This window comes from Lynx canadensis, chromosome C2, assembly GCF_007474595.2.
Source record: "Lynx canadensis isolate LIC74 chromosome C2, mLynCan4.pri.v2, whole genome shotgun sequence".
NCBI classification, from domain to species: domain Eukaryota; kingdom Metazoa; phylum Chordata; class Mammalia; order Carnivora; family Felidae; genus Lynx; species Lynx canadensis.
The window spans coordinates 109,457,718-109,473,406 of record NC_044311.2 but is presented as its reverse complement, the minus strand read 5'-3'; the positions used below and the strand labels follow the sequence as shown (position 1 = coordinate 109,473,406).

The window sequence follows — 15,689 nt, the reverse complement described above, 5'->3', positions numbered from 1 at the left end:
GAGTGATGAAATAGAAAAGAAGGTTAGAAATGTAGAAAAAAGAGAATATAGGATCAGAAGTTAAGGGAAGAGTCAGGACTAGACACATTATTTTCAGGGCTCTGTGTAAAATGAAAATATGAGACCCCTGTTAACAAATTATTAAGAATTTCAAAATGAAGATGGAAAAACCCTAAACTGAGCTGGGTCTTTCTAAGTGTATGACCTCATGTGACTGCAGATACTGCACACCTATTGGGTGACTCTGGAAAGAGTTTTGGGGACGAGCCATCAATAGGGTCAAATACCTCAGGGAGACTGAGAAAGAGAAATGAGAAAAAAATGTAAGTCCTTTTTGCCCTTTTGATTGTGAAAGGACTACTCATTAAAGAGTATTTGGAAAAGCATAAAAATGTATAAAAAAAAGTCCTTAATTTGATTTCCTTACAAGTAATATTTTAGTGTTTTCTTTTCCCTACTCACTTTCTAAGCGGACACATGCATTATATGACTAGTTGGTCACCGGTGACCCTGAAGGGCTGACCATGTTGGTCAGATACACGTAAGTGAGGAGTAAATGAAGTTGAAGTGGAAGCATAAAGCATAAACACTTTTCCAAGAAGCTTGGTGGTTGTAAAAGAATACAGAAAGGTGATACCTCATGAAGGTAGGAAGTTTGGAAAAGCCTTGTATGAGTGTGGGAGACCTGAGGAAGACTGCCAGAGAGGAAGATATGGGCATGATGATGGATAAGAAGACCCTCTTGGAGGAGTTGGGGAAGAAATGGACATGTAGTTAGCAGGAATGTCCATCTTTGAAAAAGGAGTAAAGGGGAGGATGGATTACACATGCTGAAAATTGAAGAACAGAGAAGGAAAAGTGATTAAATTCACATCATGTAGAACACTATTAAGAAAAGAGAAGATAAAGAGGAGAGTAGATTTTGAGGTTAGTGATAACAGTTTGATAAGGCAAAAGTGACAAAGTCTCATTCAGAACTGAACTCTAAAATTGTGAACATCAGTGAAGGCCCCACTGAGGCCAGATGGTATGATTTTGGAATGAAAACAAGTGACCCGAGTCAAGATTTTCTTCAAGTAGTATTCAGTAGCCTGATACATGAGCATTGAGAGTGAATGACAGAATTTGAGGAAGGATGACACAAGGGGTTCTGGTTGTGTTCATGGGAATAATACTAAAGTTTTTCATTATGAGAACCTGGAGTGGTAAGGAGGTGAGTAAAGGAGGAAATAGAAGAATGAACATGCTGAAAGCAGGATGAGGTGACTGAACAGCCATTTCAGTAGATGTGAAAGGGGAGGAAGGATAGCTTGTGGGCAAAGAAAGGAAACTGAGATTTAAAAATCTTTCAAGGGAGCAATTCTGCAGAATAACAGATCCAGGGTAAGTGTGAGTGCTTCAGTAGAGGTGCAGAGATGGTATCAGAATGTTGAGGCTGGAGTGTGACGAGGGCCATCCCATATGGATACTGAGATTAACAAGACATTGCCATGAATGAGTCGGGAGAAGATGTAAGCCAAAGGCTAAGCTATCAAGAACAATACTGAGGGGTTCACAGGTTGCTAGAAAACAGCAACACAGAGGGAGCTGGGAGCCAGGGAAAAGTGTTTCAAAAAGCCAGGCGTTGCAGAGAGCCATGGTAGATTGATGGTACGGGAGTGGCTGAGAGGAAGTAAGAGTATGTTGCTTCCTAAATTGTGATGATTCTGAGGAATGGTAGGAGTAGATACTGCTGGAGAGTTTTGACCTGGTGTCAAAGTCAGGGGAGAAACAATCCAAGAGAAGGCTTAAGATGTATGTGAGCTAGTTCACAATCAATTAGATTCCACAGGGCACAATGTTGAGTGTTGATTTAGAAATCTGGCTGTCTCTGGGAGTCCATTTCCATCTTCAATCTCTGTCTTTACAGCACCTCAATACAGCACCATTAAATACCCTCTTTATTTAATATTCTTCAGTCTCCCAAATTTTCATTGCCTACCTGTGAGCTTGATGAGTCAAGAACAATTCTAGCAGAATCTGCCATAGAGATTGAATGGGTCGGCCAGAAAAACAAAGAAAGTCAGTGTTGAATCTGGGGAAGGAAAAAACAATAACAAGGGACAATGGCAATGATGATAAGGAGCTCAAATCTCAAATTGCGATGAGCATAGAGGAGTCTAGAACCCTCACACTTTGTTTCTCCCTTTAAAGTATTGGCAACAAACTGAAAATAAGGTTTTTGTAAGCATTTTATAGCATCTGTCTGCTGTCTTTGATGTTCATGGGAAACAAGTCCTTTTAATTATAGCAATTGAAAACCAGAAATAACAAAGTAAGGAGAATGAGTTTTTGAACAGTTGTTAATTTTTACCTTGGGTTTATCTTTAAGCACGTATATTATCCATCAATGTTTGAATTACAGGCTACATCCCTCTTTATATTTGCCTTTATTATTTTACACCAGGATGTTTTTGAGCATGGCTTCATAAAAATTTTCCAGCAATGCTGTGCATCCTAGGAACAAGAACTGAGAAATTAGATGCAAGACTTTAACAAGGGTTGGGAATTAGTAACGTTTTCTATTTAAAAGAAGTTTAGATTGCTGGTTTGAATGAACTATAAAATATGAGCATTTTGAATTTATTAGGTTATAAAGTCTATGTCACCAAATACAATGTCTTGAAATGTGGAGCCACTAAAAGAATATGTAAGTAGAAACAAATTATGGAAGTCATAGGTAGATATGATTTGGCATAGGTGCTGGAACAAGATAAGGTTACTTGATAGCTTTCCCAGTAAAAGAGTAAACCACGGAACCTCTCCCTCTATATGCCAAATAAAAGTTAAACTTGTCAGTGCATTTCATATATATTTTTTACAGTGCTGCCAAATAGGATTTGTATAACTCTGTCAACAAAAGCAGATTTTTAATCGGTCAGTCAGCTATCAGCTTTCAAGTGATTCTTGTTGGATTATTATGGGATAGACATTGAGCTGGAAAAAAGGTCTATTTCCATTCCTGGAGGAATTTATAATCTAAGAGGACAAAGCACCCAGACACACACAAATCAAAAATTAAGGAAGTTGCACTCATTAGGGACCTCTAACACATTGGTTTATTTACTCAGTGGGTTCCGAGAAACAGAGTCTTTCAGAGATTTCTGTTACATTTTGATTGTCTATATTGGAGGTCTAGTTTTACTGAATTTACTTTCCCATATTATTATTATTTTTTGTTAACTTTGGACTGACCATTTTTATCTTTAAGAAATCATGAAGTCATGGATTCTCAGAGCTTCCATAGATTCTGGAGACCATGTTCTAGAGAGGATGGCACTGAATTCCACAGGTGACATGACTGGCCTGGGACCTCATAGTCCTACCGGCCAGCACCAGAGGCAACACTCCCATAGCAATCCTCAGTAGCACTTAATATGTCACTTGGCTGTGCCTAGTGCAAGGGATAGGAGATGTTGTGCTTCTGAGGCTGTAGAAGCAAGAGGGGGAGAAAGTGAAATTAAATCCTATTCATCACTTAACTAGAAGAGGGAAACCAGATGCTGATGGAGGAAGCACCATAAAAAAGATACTGAGAGGACTGGTAGCCCTACATCCTTGATATGATTACAGTTTTAAGGAAGGAGGTTAAATTAATGGAAATTGGGAGAGTTATCAAGATTTGGTATTGGAATAAACACCATCAGTTACATATTAATAAAAAGCTACCAAAGTGTTGCCCTTTGGTATTTATTTTCTTTTTAGATTGTTGGCTTTGAAATGTGTGTTTGGTATATTAATTACTCATATAGTTAAAAATAGAGCTCAGTTTTATGGTACTAAATAAGAAAAACAGGCTTCTTTCCATTTCAGGTAAATTATACCTGAAGTATGGTTGGTGAAATGAAAACCAAGAGGCCTGACAGAGACACTGGGAAAAAACCATCTCTTGTTTGGTAAAACAGAAAAAGGAGACAAGGTGATTTTTAATACTCAGGCCATAAAGACATCAACTTCATCTTGTGACTTTTTTTTTCTTTTAGTTTGAGAGAGGGAGAGAGGAACAGCATATGCATGCACAAATTGCTGTGTGTGTGTTTGGGGGGGGTGGTTAGGGGCAGAGGGAGAAAGAGAGAGAATCCCAAGCAGGCTCCACTCTCAGCACAGAGCCCAGTGCACGGCTTGAACTCACAGTCCTGGGATCATGACCTGAGCTGAAATTAAGAGTCAGACGCTCAACTAACTGAGCCATTCAGGCACCCCTCATCTTGTGGCTTCTTACCTTAATTGCAGGCATAGTACATTTACATTAGGATGCAAATCATCTCTTGAGTAATAATAGAAATATTAAAATTAGTAGCTATAATTTATTAAACACCTGCTATGCAGTAGATTTTTGTATCGTTTGCTCTGTATGCATTATCTTGTATCTTCACACCAACTACCCTGTGAGGTAGATCTTGGCACCTTTTTTTACACACTAGTCGCTTAGACTCAGGGGCCTTCAATGTTTGGTTCAAGATCTAGTAGCTAGTGGTCGAGCTCCATGGGCCGCAAAGCCAGCTTACTTCTGCGTCTCTGTTAAATCCTAAAATGTGACGTGGTAACGGCAAGAACTACTTTCAAAGAGTTAATTATTTCAAATTCTTAACATCTGGTTCTGTAGGTAGTAAAAGAATGTGCCATCAAATATATCAGAGTCACTCTTTATGAGTTTATACAGGGAGAGGATAATGTATCTTTTTTTTCAAAGCATTCCTTTCTACCAAAAATGTTTGGAGACTAAGAAAAACCCTCAAAAGATTAAATAAAAATACTTGATTATATACATGTGTAAGGTATATAAATGTAGGGTATAGGTATTTAAAAATGGATAAGAAAACAAAATAACTCTTCGAGGGTTGATTCTCTTTAAAATGTAAATATGACCTTCAAATTCTGGAGGTGGCTCTGGGTTTGCCATGCAAGGAGATGGGAACCTTTGGGCTGAAGATTACCTGCTGATACTAGAGGAGAAGTTGTGGAGAGGAAGGGTTAATTTTTAGTGAGATTCATTAATTAACCCAACAAATATTTACTAACAGCTTACTAGATGCCAGGCACTATTGCAGACGCTCAAGGTATAGTAGTGAGCATAGCAGACCAAAACCCCCACCTTTATGGAGCTTATATTAGATCAGCTAGTTAATGAATTTGCAGAGGGGAAAAAAAAAAAGCAGTGCAGGGTGAGTTAATCTATTAGGGCTAGGGGAATGGCTGTCCAGAAGAGCCCAAATATTGTGGCCAGGTAGAGACAGATAAGAAATGGAATGTCGGAGCTAGGGGTTTGGGGGGCAGGAAATGCTGATGAAGATGAGGAGGACACTGCTTCAGGGCCTTGAATCAGGAAGTAGGTGCTGGACCCTAGGGGAAGGGCCAAGGAGAAGTTTTGGAGATAGGGTGTTGGAAAGCACGGATCAGACAGGGAGAGCCGGCACTTCCAAATATCTAAGGATGGGGAAAAGGACACCTCAGCTCTGAGGGAGGAAATAGGGAGAATGGCGATCTTCCTAGGGAATGGCCATTGCCAAAATGCCTGAGCAACTTCTGGCTGTGTCATTCACCTGTATGGCATCTCTGCTCCTTAACTATTTGACAGGGATTGTCTTAGCGTGTCTTCAGCCAGGACATTATCTGCAGGTGGGTTTTCCTCACTGCCCAGCAGTCCACAGGGTGGGGCTAGAGAGACCCTCACATGGTCATGAGGAGGGAGTTAATGACTCACTTTCCCTCAACTGAAACCACATTGAGCCTCAGTGAAGGCTCATGTGGTTTTTTTTACTGGGGAGTTTAGATAGTTTTCTCAAAGTTCTGTGGGTAAGGGGAGGAAATTGGGTGCCTTGCCCATGATATATCTCCAGAATTCCCTTGTTCTCTTCCTTCCACAAAGGCTCTCTGCTTAGGTTTTGGGGACAAAGAGGACTGTCCTACAGGGACAACCCTTTCTTAATGCTTCTCCCTTCTTTTATTTCCAGCATTTCTTTTCCTTTAATCCCTTTCTTGGTATTTTTGACCCACCCACACTTTTTCTGAGGACCCTTACTATTAATAACCAAATTTCTAGTCTCTCAGTCCTTTCTTGTGAATTGCAAATTTTGCAGCCTCAGGCATTACTGATTGTCAGTGCTTAACTTTATATTCTTTATATTCCTTTGAATGAGTACTCTAGTTAATATTGCTAACACAGTGTTCATGGATTCTATGGCCCTAAGTTATACTACAATGTGATCTCACACTGGCTGATGATAAATGATGTCTGCTTCAAATTGCTTCCCTCTAATTCTTAGATTCACCCCAACCCATAGGAGCAGGGAGAAGATGAGAGCTGGTTCAGATGACTCTACTACAGTAGCTTTGTAATCTGAATATACTCTGAATATCCACTGCTCCTTCTCTGGGGAGGTTCTATTATGTACTTGAATCCATCATCTGCTAGGCATCAGGAGAAAGGATGGCTGGAAAGGAATCAATGAAAAAGATTATGTGGAGGGAAGGTCTTGGATCAGTAATTGTTCTCTTAAATCTTGTGGGTAGTTTCCATGGAAGCTAACTTTAGGCAAAGATGAAAAGAGAAGGTGACTGGGTAACCTATAAGGCCACCTTCCCCAATAAAAGTTCCAGTCACGTGTTGAGAGACATGGAGTGTGGCTGCTCTGTTCACATGCCACTGGGCTCTCTCTGGAAGGAGGCAGTTAGGAGTGGTGTAGGGAGCCATCTTTTCTTGAATACCTACTGTGTGTTCAGCATTGTCAAATGCCATCTGTTTATTATTTCATCTAATTCTTACAAGAGTCCAGTGATAGGGGCATTATATGAGCTCATTTTATGGTGAGGAAATAGATGTTTAGAACCACACCCAGGTTACACAGCCAGGATGTGACTGAACCAGGATTTAAATGAGCCCTGAGCAACTTTGATGACAGTGGTACACCATGAGTACTCCGGGGTGTATCCTAAAGATGGAATAACACCCTGTTAGGGCTCACAATTCCTTCTAGCTCCTGGACATCTCTCCAGTCATGTGGTGATAGCTGTTACTCTAACAGTTTCCTGCTTGCTTTAAAAGTAAGGTTTTTATGCTCAAGGACAGTTAGGGGAAGTGTAGAAAAAACATTGCTTCCTTTGCTGTTTTGTTTTCTTTTTGGTGGTTTTCTACTTTTATTTGACAATCAGTGGTTAGTCCTCATCCACATTAACTGTCTTCAGATTTTTGAAAGTAGTGACACACACATAACTAACCAACAAATAGAGCTTTTTGGTGAATCTTCATCCTCATTACATTTTCTGGGCAGCCGCACACAGATATGTGTGGAATATTCCTTATTCCTTCAGCCCAGACAGCTTTGTGAAGCCTGGTCTCAGTGTGCACATCTGAAGTTCCCATCTCCTCCATGGCAAATTCCCAGATCTCTTTGAGTGTCCATGGGCCGCACTTCTTGAAACCCACTCCATGGATTAATTTGTGAATGTCGATGGTGTGCTCTCTGGTCACTGCCTTGTTGATGGCAGAATGACCTTCCTTATTCTCATTAATCTTTGTGGGAGCCATTCTGCCGGGCCCTTGTTGGAAACGATCTTAACACAGAGGTTAGAATTTGGTAGAATTGTATAGTAAACTTTCTCTCCTGCTACTCACCTCAGACCAGCCCTCTTTCTCCTGTTATGAAGGATTTTAAACCTTTAAAATACTTTTAGCAAGATAATTAACAAAAAGACCCTAGAAAAAACAAGAGCATAATAGATAATAAAGAAAGCATGACAAAGGGGAGGGGATAGGTCAACAAATCATTGAGAGACTTGATTATTTAAAACAAAATGCATTTGAAATCTAATCTCAGTGTACACAAAAAAAATAATAAGAAATACCTTGAAAAATTAAATGCGAAAAATTTAAACTATAAAAAGATAGTAAAAGTGTCAGTAAATTTCTACTTGCATTTTAGCTGAGAAAAGTCTTTCTAAATACAAAAGCACTGAAAAAATTGCAAAGGAAAATTATTTAGACTTCATTGTATACTTAAGTTTAAGATATAAACAATCAGAAAGGCAATTAAAGGGTAAATAACACATTAGGAAAATATAAGAGACAAATATGATAGAGGAAGAGTTAAAAAGTTAAAGATACCACAGCTTTTATGATAGAAATACTAAAGCAAGGCTTTATTTCTTCTGGTATAAATATGTTTTAAGATATGGCTCATTATTTCATATTGCTGAGATTTTTTTGGGGGGGCTAATTGAAACAAGCCTTCTAATTTCAAGATGTACAAATCTGATATCCATGATATCTAGGTCCCCATGGAAGTTCTTGAGTAATAAGTTAAGCAATACAGATCTGAGAATGGGCCCTGTGTCAAGTTGCTTGAAAACTAACCAGGTAGGCATGGATCCCGAACCTGGGGGCATTAGGCAGCCAGCTCTAAGTCACTCAGCTATACTGGCAGCCAGCCCACGCTTCTTCATCAGTATTCACGGAGATTATGAGAGACAGAATGCCTTATGAAATCTAGATACACAATATTTGTGGAGTTCCTTGCTCTTTCACTAGTTGAATTTTCAAAAATGGAAACGAACAGTCTCAACGACTTTGTGAGTCTGTGATGCCTTCTGATGAGCCATCGGTTTCCCTTTTTAAGTTCACAAACTATATGTTTATTAATGTCTTTGATAATATTGTCTGTTTTTACGATTATTTATTTTGAAAGAGAGAGAGAGAGAGAGAGGATAAGGGACAGAGAGAGAAGGAGAGAGAATCCCAAGCAGGCTCTGTGCTGACAGCACAGAGTCCATCACGGGACTCATTCTCACCACCATGAGATCATGACCTGAGCTGAAACCAAGTCGGACCCTTAACTGACTGAGCCACCAAGGCACCCTGATAATTTCATTATTTATATAGAGTTTGTGGCTTCTAACTTCATTCTTTTTTTGAAAATGAGAACTGTAATTTGCTTTTCTTCAGTTGTCTGGCACAGCTCCCTCCCTGAATTTCCTTAAAAATTCTTGAGGTTCTTTCTCTTCCCATTTTTTCAAAATTAGAAAAAAAAAAAAAAAAAAAAGGGAAGCATAGGTGAATTACCAGTAAGTTCAAAGAACATTTTTTTAAGCTTGCATGTTTCTGATTGAATTACTATTTCTAGTGCTTGCTTCGACAGCACATATACTGAATTACTATTTCCAAAGGAGTGAGTTAGTATGTATGTATGTTAGTGTGTGGGGAAGAGTTTTGGGGAGGAAGGAAGGGAAGAGAGAGAGACCAATGGCTTTCCTCTTGTCTCCTTTGGGCATCTGGGGTCCAGGAGAATGTTAGGGGAACAAAGCCCCATGAAAGGATCATTTGGAATTAGAATGTTACTGTGTTGAGTTTACTCGTCACTTTTTCTTTCTCTGATTTTTATTGGGTTGAGTATAGATTTTTAATTTGGGAATCTTAAAGGAGGGAAAAGAATCTGACTTCATCGAATTCTTTTCTATACTGCAAATCCTAGAGCATGTTGACTTCAAAACAAATTCAAACAGAAACAAGTTAAGCTAAATAAACAGACAAACCAAAAGTCCCCAAAAAAACAAATGGCTATTTTAGGCCACAAGGAGGATAAATAAAAGCTTGAATGCCTAAAACCTTCATTTTTGACAAAAATCATTACAACCGAGGATGCCGCTGCCAAAATTTCAGAATGCCATAGGGCCCAGGAACTAACAATTTGGCTTTTTCCCAAGTTAAAAATTTCCTCTTTAAGTAAGATACAAATGAAAAAGACCACATCGTTTATATTTTTTGAAAATGCCACCACATTCTTTTTTTTTTTTTTTTTTTTAATTGCAGCTAAATGCTATTTCATAAGCTTGACGTTATAAGGATTCTTCCTAAATTAAGCCCTGGGGTTTGCTATTTCAGGCTTCCTGCTCAGTGAGCCCCATGGCTTGTGACATTACTTCTGCTCTGTTTACCAATAGTGTGAGTCAGGGTTTGTGGTTGTGACAGAGTCAGCTCCACAGCGGTTTTATCTTCTCCAACTTTAGGGAAGATAGCAATAGACTGGAAGGAAACTTGGAAGATCCAGTGGCCCTGAAACATCATCTCTGCATGGTAACCTCTGTTCTAATGGAGCTTAGAAACTATAGGCTGGATGGTCATGAAGTATTTCTTTTATAAAATGGCACACAGTCATTACTTCACAGCTGAACTTTGGTATTGCCTGTTAACTCCTTTGCCTACAGTCTTCAACCCATTCAGCGTATTGTCATCAGATGCATCTTTCCAAATCATGGTTCTGATTATCCAGATGGAGACATCCCTCAACTCTTAACCCAATTATATTTGCTTCCTGTATGGAAAAGTGATGAAAAAAATCACATGTCCACTTAATAATCATTGAAAATTTCTTGATTGGGACAGGTTGATAAATATTATTTGCTGGTAAATAAAGCAGTTGCCTTCACAATAAGTCTTGGGGTGAGGGATATCCAAACAAGTAACCAACTCACAAAGTAATTTCAAATTTCATTGAGTTGACATTTGCTGAATTATTTCAATTTATGTCCTGAATTTTGACAGAGAAAGCATTTTCAGTATAATCCACGATATGTGGACTCATAAGCAAAGCAAGAATATATGTACCACTAATGCTAAGTAAACTTGTATATTTTTAATTTAATTTAATTTATTTATTTTGAAAGATAGAGTACGTGGGGTGGGAGGGGCTGAGAGAGAGGAAGAGAGGGGGAATCCCAAGGAGGTTCTGCACTGGAGCTGGATGGCGGGGCTCAAACTCACAAACCATGAGATCATGACCCGAGCTGAAATCAAGAGTCAGATGCTTAACCGACTGAGTCATCAGATGCCCCTAAACTTGTATTGTCTTAAACATTCCGTAATGTTATCCTGAAAGGGAGAACTATTTCTTTAAGAAATTCTTATAAAATCTATTCAGTTGTGATGTAGAGAGCTAGTGCTCACCATATGTTATGTTTCCTTTCCTAGTCTCCTTTGCCATTAAGTTGGGGACATGTGACTAATTCTGGCCAGTGGACAATAGTTAGAAGAGACATGTTTCTCTTGGGTGAAAGCACACTGGGAGGCCACACAGTCTAGATGGTACAGGCACAGGATGGTAGAACCTCTCTCAGCCTCCTGGGTGCAGGAGAGCATTCCGCAGACCAGTGCTGGGCAGGGAACTTGGGCAAGAAATAAACTTTGCATGATTTAAGGATTAACTAGTTACCCCATGTAACCGAGCCTCTCCTAACTAATACAGAGGTGAAACAGTAAGTACCGAGTGTTAGGTACTCCTGCGACTGTATTGAAACAAATAAAATATGAATTCCTTTCTCCTTCTCCAGTGGTTTTCTGTGCCCTGGAGAATACCTGGCTTTTTATTGATAGCCAGTTGAGATGTCCTGCTATTTCATCTGGAAGTCCTGGTCCTGAGTGTCTTCTGAACTGAGACTGAAGATGACCAAGCCCTTCAACACTGTGCCTTTCCTGATTGGCAGAGGCTGGCTGATGCTGGTCTAAAGAGCAGAACTGGTAGTAGGCTCCTGCTCCTCCTCTGTCTGCCCTATCTTGTTATGAAAAAGCTGCCAGCTCTGAGCACTAGGTCATGTGCACCACTAATCACAACCCTCTCTTGATTAAAATTCACCTGCCCCTTCTGAGTGCTTTCTCAAATCAGAGTCTCAAATTTTAGCCTGAATTTGTAATCTTATCCCAACTTCCCTTTCAAATCTTAGGTCTTACCCCAACTCTTCCAAACTGATTTACTTGGATTTCCTGGACATGTCTCCTTCCTCTGGATCTTTTATTCATATCAGATGAGATCAGGAACCTTCAGGGTGGTATGGCTGTAGACTCTCTTAGTGATATCATTGCTTCTGTCTAAATGTCTGCCTTCCATTTCAACTCCTACCTAGTCTTCAGGGAGCAACTCCAGTTTCACTTTGTTTCAAAACGATTCTTTGAACCATATTAAACTTTCTATAGATTCAAAATCCTTATCTTTAATTCTAAAACCCAAGGAGCTCTGAAAACTGAAAGCTTTTAAATACCTCTTTTGGCAGCTAAACCCAGATTGATCTGAAGAAATTTGGAGACAAAACTTGAGCTGACTTGTCTTTATTTACCTGTAATTGTGATCTCACATAGTATACAAATTCATATTCTGTTTGATTTTGATGTGCTATCCTTGACCCTTCTGGGGCTATTATATAATATATAGTGATACCTGTCTACAATCTGAAACATTCTGAGTTCAGAAAATCATTTGCCTCCAGGGGTTTTAGTAAAGAGATTGTAACTCTGTTATTATCTTTATGGAGAAAACACTATATCTCTGTTTTCAAATTTCATGATCTGTCTGAATGCTTTAATAAAACTAACTTCTAGGGGTAGTCAGGTGGCTCAGTCGGTTAAGCATCTGACTTTGGCTCAGGTCATAATCTCGTGGTTCATGAGTTCCAGCCCCACATTGGGCTTTGTGCTGACAGCTCAGAGCCTGGAGACTGCTTCAGAATCTGTGACTCCCTCTCTCTCTGCCCCTCCCCTGTTCACACTCTGTCTCTGTCTCTCAAAAAAAAATAAACATTAAAAAAACTAAAAAAAAAAAAAAAACCTAACTTCTAGCATAGACTGAAATTTTTGATAATAAACAATATTCTTTTTTAGTTTTTTGGGTATAAATTTCTAAAAGTGATGAATTCAGTTGCACAAAAATGTGCTGTCTTTATTTTCTGTAAACTTGGTTTTTACCTCAAGCTCCTTCACCTGCAGAAAACATCAGGTAAATTCAATCAAATTAGTGATTAGTCAGTCATTTAAGGTTTTGAATTGGTCAGTTCCGGGAAGTAAGCCTGAAATTTGTGCTCCAGCCAAAGGGCCCACATTTAGCCACTTTCCTTGCCCCTTTTGAAGGCCCAGGAAGCTTTCAGACATTTCCCTGTGGCCCCTTGGGACCCAGATCTTGCAATCCCTCTCTACCAGCATTGTTTTAACACTTCCGTTGCCATAACATATGGATGCGCGGTAAGTGTACTGAAATCTGCATGAATTCTGTTGTTTCCTTGGTTTATGCGTGGGAAATGAGGCCCCAGACTTACTGGAGCTTTGATTATTCTTCCTTCTCCACTCTTAAGGGGTAGGAATGGAGGCAAGCAGTTGAAATGCCCATGTCTTCTCTGATTCCAGAAAGATTATTAATTAAAATTTCCTCTTCAGGTGACAAGGCAAGAATTCTTCTAAACTTACCAGTTTTTGATATTTAAAATATTTAAATTTTGAGATACTTAAAATATTTAAATATTATCTGATTAAGGCTGAGGACCAAAAATATGTGGGAGGTGGAGTGGGTGGTGAGTGCGTGGTTAACACGTTCGAAGTTCATTGTACTGTATGTGTATTCCCATTTAGCATTATTCATATTCCAAACTGAACAAGCTGTCTCCTGTGCAAATGGAGGAGTTTTATGTATCCCTGGATAAGTGATTTTCAGACTGGTTTCAGGAAGCAGCTGAGGAACCTGTTGAGAAAGAATTTCTGCTAGCCCACTTCCCCCATGCTGGTCCTAAGCACATCACACACATTCATATTTGGTTCAGTCTTTTATGTCTTTTATATGCTGTGGATCTGTGTATGGTTTAAGTAAAGAGTGATGCTAGTCAAAAGATTTTGAAAACCCTTGCATCTAAATGGGATTATACAGAAGATTTTTCAAACACCTGGTTGCATTTAGTAATCCGTTTCACTTGTAATCAATCACTGCTTAACCAGAACCACCTTCCACTTTCAGCTGTGAGTGAACAATTCGATGGGAATCTTCTAAGTCCAGTGATGGAATCTCCTGGGTACTAATGCCCATGCCTGTATGTTTCAGGGAAGTTTAGTTGAAAAGACCTGCAGTCTGCTTCTTTTTAGTCGTTGCTCCCCCCACTCTCCCCTCCCATAGCCCCACCAAACCTTGGCTGCTTGTTTATGGGGCCGAGGGATAGAAAAGCTTTATCATTTTTACTGCTATCTCTTTTCCTATTGGGAGACACAGAATTAAACAAAAGAAGCCTTTCCCGTGCTCACTTGAGTATTCCCATTTCTGCTGAGAACAGACATGATCAGTTTGGATATTTCGGCCTGTTGCGTTGTAACTACTCATTCCTTGGCTCACACACCCCTCATTTGTCACCTGGAACCTTGTGCTAGCCTCCGAAGTGGCCCTCTTTCCTTTATTTCTCCTTGATCTTGCCCACTTCTAAAATGTCACTCAAGTGTTCTTTTTCTAAAATGTACAGCTGGCCATGTTACTCTTAAAAATTTAAAGATTTAAAAAGATTCTGTATTGACTTTGCATTTTTATGGGATATTAAAATTCTTTGCCTCGATCACCAGATATTTAATGATTACCAGCATGATACTGGTAATTAATGATTACTGTGCATCCCGTGTGCAGTCAGTATGGTAAGACATTTCACTTACCATCATTTGCCCTTCACAACCACTCTTTGAGGTTAGTGGTTTTATCTCCATTTTCTAAAATGAAAAAGCTGAGCTGAGAGAGATGACTTTTCCCAAAAATAATGAATAGCAGGATTCCTCCCTTCACTGATCTTTCCTGTGACCCTGTGTATCTCAGACAGGGCAGTCTTCACTGAGAGCAGCACTGAAGCCTTCACCATAACCTGTCAGGCCTCCTTTCCCTCCTCATGCTGGGTCCCCTGCCTGCAATACGAAGAAATCTTATTCATTGGTTGTCTTGAATTAAGTCTCAAGATCCAGATCACTGGTTCCTTTCTCTGTTTTACCATTTTGTCCCTCAAGACACAGATACACCTTTCCTTGTGGACAAGTCACGTTGCCACATGGTGAATCCTAGGTATGAGACGTGTCTTCTACCTCATTCCTCATTCAGGGGCTATTAATTCCATCAGAAGATGATGATTTTAGGAAACTGAGGAAGAGTAGAATATAGAGCTTTAGATTACTGTGGAGGTCCAACTGTAGATCATCTAATACCTGCTGATACTGTCCTTTATTTTTTTTGATTTAATTTTAATTCTTTAAAAAGAAAGTTTAAAAAAATTTTCCTTGTTTACAAAAAAAGGGTTTTGCTATATTGAGATCAATGTAGTTGTACAAGGAGTTGCTTCTTATGTATTCAAACTTGCAACAGAGATTTCTCTTGTTTTCTAGCTGTGTTTTTTTTTTAATGAAAAAATTTTAATTGTAAAATACAAATAACATCAGATTTACCATTTTTATTTAAAAAATTTTTTTAAATGTTTACTTATTGTTGAGAGAGAGAGAGAGAGTGTGAGCAGGGGAGGGGCAGAGAGAGAAGGGGAGGACAGAGAATCTGAAACAGGCTCCAGGTTCTGAGCTGTCAGCACAGAGCCCGATGTGGGGCTTGAACCCATGAACTATGAGATCATGACTAAACCGAAGTCAGATGCTTAACCAACTGAGCCATCCATGCATCCCTACCATCTTCATTTTTAAGTATACAGTAGTGTTAAGTATATTCACATTATTGTGCAATCAATCTTCGGAACTATTAGAGCTTGTAAAACTGAAACTCTCTATATACTGAATAACTCCCCATTCCTTGTGCACCCCACACCCAGCTGGGCCTGAAAAACTACCACTCTACCTTTAGTTTCTATGAGTTTGACTATCCTAGGTACTTCAT

At 39.3% G+C, this 15,689-nt stretch overlaps 1 pseudogene; it reads right to left on the bottom strand.

Moving 5' to 3' along the window:
• Positions 1 to 7,194: 7,194 nt before the first annotated feature.
• On the bottom strand, positions 7,195 to 7,567 carry LOC115524214 (annotated as a pseudogene).
• Between the last annotated feature and the right edge of the window lie 8,122 nt (positions 7,568 to 15,689).